Raw genomic sequence first — 5,340 nt, forward strand, 5'->3', positions numbered from 1 at the left:
CTCTCCCTTCAGTTAAAACGATGCTCTGTGGACTTCAACCTTCAAGTCCAGGGTGAATCATTTTGTCTGGTGGGCTACTAGATGATGAATGGAGGCAGCTTGATGTTCTCACTAATACAGGTAATATAGCACCGGAATCCAGGGAGCCCTCTGCTTCTCACATATTTCAGTGTCACAAAATGGATACCATGGAATGCAAGCATTTAGAGAGCACCCCCAGTGAATGAAGACCCCTGTGCCCAGTGGTAAAAATGGTTCTAGACATTGGCTAGAAAGCAACAGGAATTCACATTCAAGGCCCAGAAGATATGACATGTGGTAAAGAAGATCTTTAGAAAAATGGTGTTCAAGTGTGTGTTCTTGTTAGTCCTGACAAGGCATCTAAACGACTTTCTTAGTGATAGCTAGGGTAAGTAACATTAGCTGCTAAAACAAAGAGTTCTCAAATTTCAACCACATGGGAAAGATGAATGTGCATTTTTAGCTCATGTTCCTATGCACTGTGGGTCAGAAGGTGTTGGTGTGATCATATGACTCTGAGGAAATCATTTTAGCCCTCTAAAACCCAGTTCACTGCTCATCTACAGAACAGAGTTAACATTAAATGAGATGATTTACACAAGGCATTTACTGCAGGGCTTAATTCCACATAATCATTCATGGATCATGCTTTTTCCATCCAGTGGTTTAACTATCCCTTTGGACTTCGAAGTCCTCCACTGGATCTGACTGGAAGATGAGGGGAGGTGAGAGAGTGTGGAAGAAGATTTTGTAAGCCAGACCCAGAGCCCAGTCTATTTGCTACATCTAACTATAAGGTAAGCTGAAAAATAGCGTCAAGCTCTATTTTACTTAGAAACATTTGATATATGCTCAATCTTACAATAGGCATTTTGGCTATAATAATAATAGAAATAAAAGTAATAGTAATAATAGCTAATGATTATGACTTGCTTAATATGTGCTAAATGCCTTGTGTGCATTATCTTATTTAATGTTATTTTAACCCCACTCTGTAGATGAGTAGCAAACTGAGTCTGAGAAGGTTGCAATGATTTTCTCAGAGTCATATGATCAGAAGGGACTGCAGCTGAGACCCAATACCAAGTCCACCTAATTTTACATCACAAAAATCTCAGTTCCTCTATCTACCCCACCTGCATCTTCAGATCCTTCTGGACGGTGTTGGCCCAACCTTGATCCCACTTTTTCTTTTATTTGGGCTGAAACAGTGCCTCCTTCTGACTGAGACCTGGAAACAGTATACTGGCTTAAATTCCCTCTCATTTGCTTGCATGCATAGTAAATCCTAATGAGAAAGAGACATTGTTGGATATTCAGTGAAAAATAATGCATTATCCCTGCTCTGGGCTGAGAAATGGGTAAGGCCAGTACCACTGTTGTTTAGGTATCAAATATCACTCTAATTATCATTTTCTCCTTCATATGTAGTGACATTTAAATAACCCCTTAAACTCCAAATTACTCTTTAAATATGTGCCATTTCATTTTTTTGTTTTGTCTTAAACTTATATTCTTTGGATGTATTAGTCCATTGCCTGTTGCTATAACAAAATTTCTGAGGCTGGATATTTTATAAATAGGTTTGTTTAATTCATGATTCTGGTGGCTGGAGCATCCAAACAGCATGGGGCCAGTGTCCTGGTGCAAGACAGAGTGTGTAACAGTGGCGGTATTGCTTACCTATGGTGAGCTGGTCTGGGGAACTATTCATGTCCCCCAGGAGCAGGAAGTGAGAGTTGAGTGTGGTTCTTTGTCACAGCAAGGTAGAGAAACAGAAAGGGAGGGCTAAAGGTGTATTCAGTGATAGAGTGCATGCTTAGAATGTGTGAGGCCCTGCATTCAATCCCAAGCACACAATAATGGAAAAAGAAATGGTAAGGGGGGCCTGCAAAAGAGGCCAAATATTTGGGGTAACCTTGCTTTGTATTAACTCACTCTAGTGAGAAAAAATTCACTCTTGAGCATGACCCAATTACCTTGCACTAGGCCCCACCTCTACCACCTGAATATCACTGTCCTGGGACCACGCTCCAGCAGAGGAACCTTGGGAGACACACTCAAACCATATTAAATCATAGTCCTGGGTAAATAAACACCTTTCTCTACACCCTTTTATATTCTGTTTACTCTCAGTAACAGCCCTCGTAAATGACTTTCAGTACTAGCTGAATTTCTTCCCTTCCTCCTTCCACCTCCACTCATAACTTCTTTCCTCCTTCCCTCCTGACCTCCCTCTCTCTTGGTCTTTCTTTCATTCAAAAAATATTTTCGAAGCACCTTCTTGGTACTAGATATAATACAGTAAGAAAGAAAATAAATATTTCCCCTTTTGATGAGAAGTTTACATCTAGCCAGGCACAGTGACCTCATGCCTGCAATCCCTATGATTAGAGAGGATGATGCACAAGGATCACAAGTTTGAGGCCAGTCTAGGCAACTTAGCGAGGCTCTAAGCAACTTGGTGAAACCCTGTCTCAAAATTAAAAGTAAAAAGGGCTGGGAATGTAGCTCAGTGGTGAAGTGTTTCAGGTTCAATCTCCAGGATAAAAGAAAAGAAAAAAAAAAAAAGAAAAGAAAAAAAAAGAAGTTTACATCTAGTTGGATGAAGGTTTTACTGTTGTCCACATGAAGAGGGAAGAGGAGTACTGGGAAGCCGTTCATGATGTGGGTCTAAGGAAATTCCACTAAACTCCACAGCAAAATCACTTGTTCCCAGATACCAAGGATATAAGATTCAAATCTAAACCAGACAAAAATGGAAATTAACATGTTTTGGAATATTAGTAAATCTTAGATTTATTTATTTATTTGGTACCAGGGATTGAACCCAGGGGAACTTACCCACTGAGCCATACCCCAGCCCTTTTTTGAGAGTCTTGATAAATTGATTAGGGCCTTGCTAAGTTGCTGAGGCTGGCTTTGAAATTGTGATTCTCTTGCTTGAACCAGAGTTGCTGGAATATTAGTGAATTTTAAATACATGAATGCCCAGCTTTTACTGATAGGGTGACAGATATGCCTAAGAGTTGTCCTTCTTCCATTCTGAGCTTGTGCAGACATCATTAATTGATCACAGTGCTCTGCATTGAATATGAATGAAACCTCCGAGTCTTCCTCAACACCACCCTGTAGGTGCCCCCTTAGAATTCTGTATACCAACTGTTAGAATGATACTTATAAATATGCAAAGGTATTTGACATTCTTGTCTCTGGGTAGACTTTTTGGGGCACAAAGAAATATGTTTTTTGACTAAATAGAAAGTAGTAACACAAAATTGCTAAGTCAGACAAAAGAAATGAGAAGACCAATGAGGAACTCAAAAGCAGAGGTAGCACATGGAGTAGATTTCTGTTGTGAGTAGGGTAGCCTACTGGTTTTGGAATGTGTGTCCAATGGCAGGAAGCAGGGTGACAGGTCCCGAGCTCAGCACTATTCTTGTGCTAACAGCCATACTTGATTGAGTGTGGAAGGGCCAGCATGGAGGTGGGCAGTCAGTGTGACTAACCCCTAAGTCTCATGCCATCATGTGCTTCATTATGTCAGGATAAGGAGACCAGTTCTCTTCCTCCCTGAGCCCCACTCCATTTGTAGCTTTGCCCAGGTGTGGCACTAATAGAGTGGGGATGCCAGGCGCTGTTGGTTGGCATGGTTTGTGGACATAAATAGAGCTCTGCGTGCCCTCCCGAGAGGCTAGATGAAGGAAAGGGAGTTCTGCTGGGGCAGGAGGAGAGGGAGTCTGCAGGCATAGGGTTATTTATTAGTAAGGTGTGTTAGTGACGTGAGGGCAAGGAGTCCCAGTAGCCAGGACAGAGATTCTAATTTTTACCAGCTTCCCTTCTGTGTATATTTGTAGGGACAGGTATGCTGTCATGGAGCTGGCCCTCCAGGGTGCCTTCGAGGACACCTGCTCTCCCAGTGAATATGTGCAGTCAAGTACAGGGAACAGTCCAGCAGAGTGTGAACATGGGGGTGGGGTGCGAGGTTGGAGCATCCACCCAGGGTGCAGGCAACCGGGGTGCGTAGGTTGTAGAGAATTTCTTAAAAATAATAGAATTGACTACCATTGTCCTACTTTTATTATCACCATATTCTGGCAATTCTAAACCACTCTCTCTACTCCATAGGACATGCCACCATGATGCATATTTGAGACTGCACATTTGGACTCCTGGGTCCCTCAAGTTTGGCCACCTGTCCTCCTTTCCCCCTTGGCTCCCTGCTATTATAAGCCCTAGGGGCTATGATAGTTCATGAGGCACCAATTAGAAATATGAAGAGCACATTTATTGAGAGGACCACTAATATTTTTGTTTTATGAAATAAATTAATAGTTAATAAGTCAATATTTTATTAAATAACCATTTAATGGTATTTTTTTCTTTTCTCAAGCCTACACATTTTTATTTTATTTTATTTCATTCAAAAAGTATTTACTGAGTTCCTACTGTGGGTCAGGCCAGGTGCTGGGGTGGGGTTACCCCATAGTCAACAAGACAAACAATAACAGGGCTGACATTCCACAGCAGGCAGTAGGGAGTGGACAAGCGCAGACACAGGTGGTTTTAGCAAATGTGAAGGGTCATGAAGGGGAATGTTCTAGAATAGAAGGTGATGGGCAGGAGGAGGTATTTGGGCTGAAACCTCAAGGATTGGAAGAAAACTTTTATGACAAATAGCAAATGGCAAGATCTAGAAGAAGGAACAGTATTTGAGAGAATGAAAGAAGGTTAGCATAATTGGGATAAGATGGAGCCATTCTGGGGAAGAGGCTGAAGGGGGCGGAGGAACAGGGTACCCTAATAATGTAGGGCCATAAGATTTTGTTATGGAATTTGCATTTTATAATGCAGTTTTTCCTCCTTATCGGTGGTTTCACTTTCTGTCATTTCAGTTACCCACAGTCTATGAGAAGAATGAGAGTGAGGACAGTACAATCAGGTATTTGAGAGACAGAGACCACATTCATATAACTGTTAGCACAATGTATTGCTACAATTATTCTTTTATTAGTGTTATCGATTTTCTTCTGTGCCTAATATATAGATTAAATTTTTTCATGTATGTATGTATGGGAAGAATCATCATAGGGTGTATAAATTTCAGTGCTACCTGTGGTTTTGGGCATCTTTTGGGGCTCTGGGGACATATCCCCCATTGATAAGGGAAGACAATTGAATTAAATGTGTTCTTGCCTACTTTCCCTTCCCATCCCGCTAATTTGCATTACCATTTCTCCTGCTTTGCCAGTTTCATGCTTAGTTCCTTCAACTGAGGCTTCCCATATTCCCAAATCCCTGCCTCCCTCCCCCCCCCCC

The sequence above is a fragment of the Marmota marmota genome, unplaced genomic scaffold (genome assembly GCF_001458135.2).
Source record: "Marmota marmota marmota unplaced genomic scaffold, marMar, whole genome shotgun sequence".
Taxonomy (NCBI): Eukaryota; Metazoa; Chordata; class Mammalia; order Rodentia; family Sciuridae; genus Marmota; species Marmota marmota.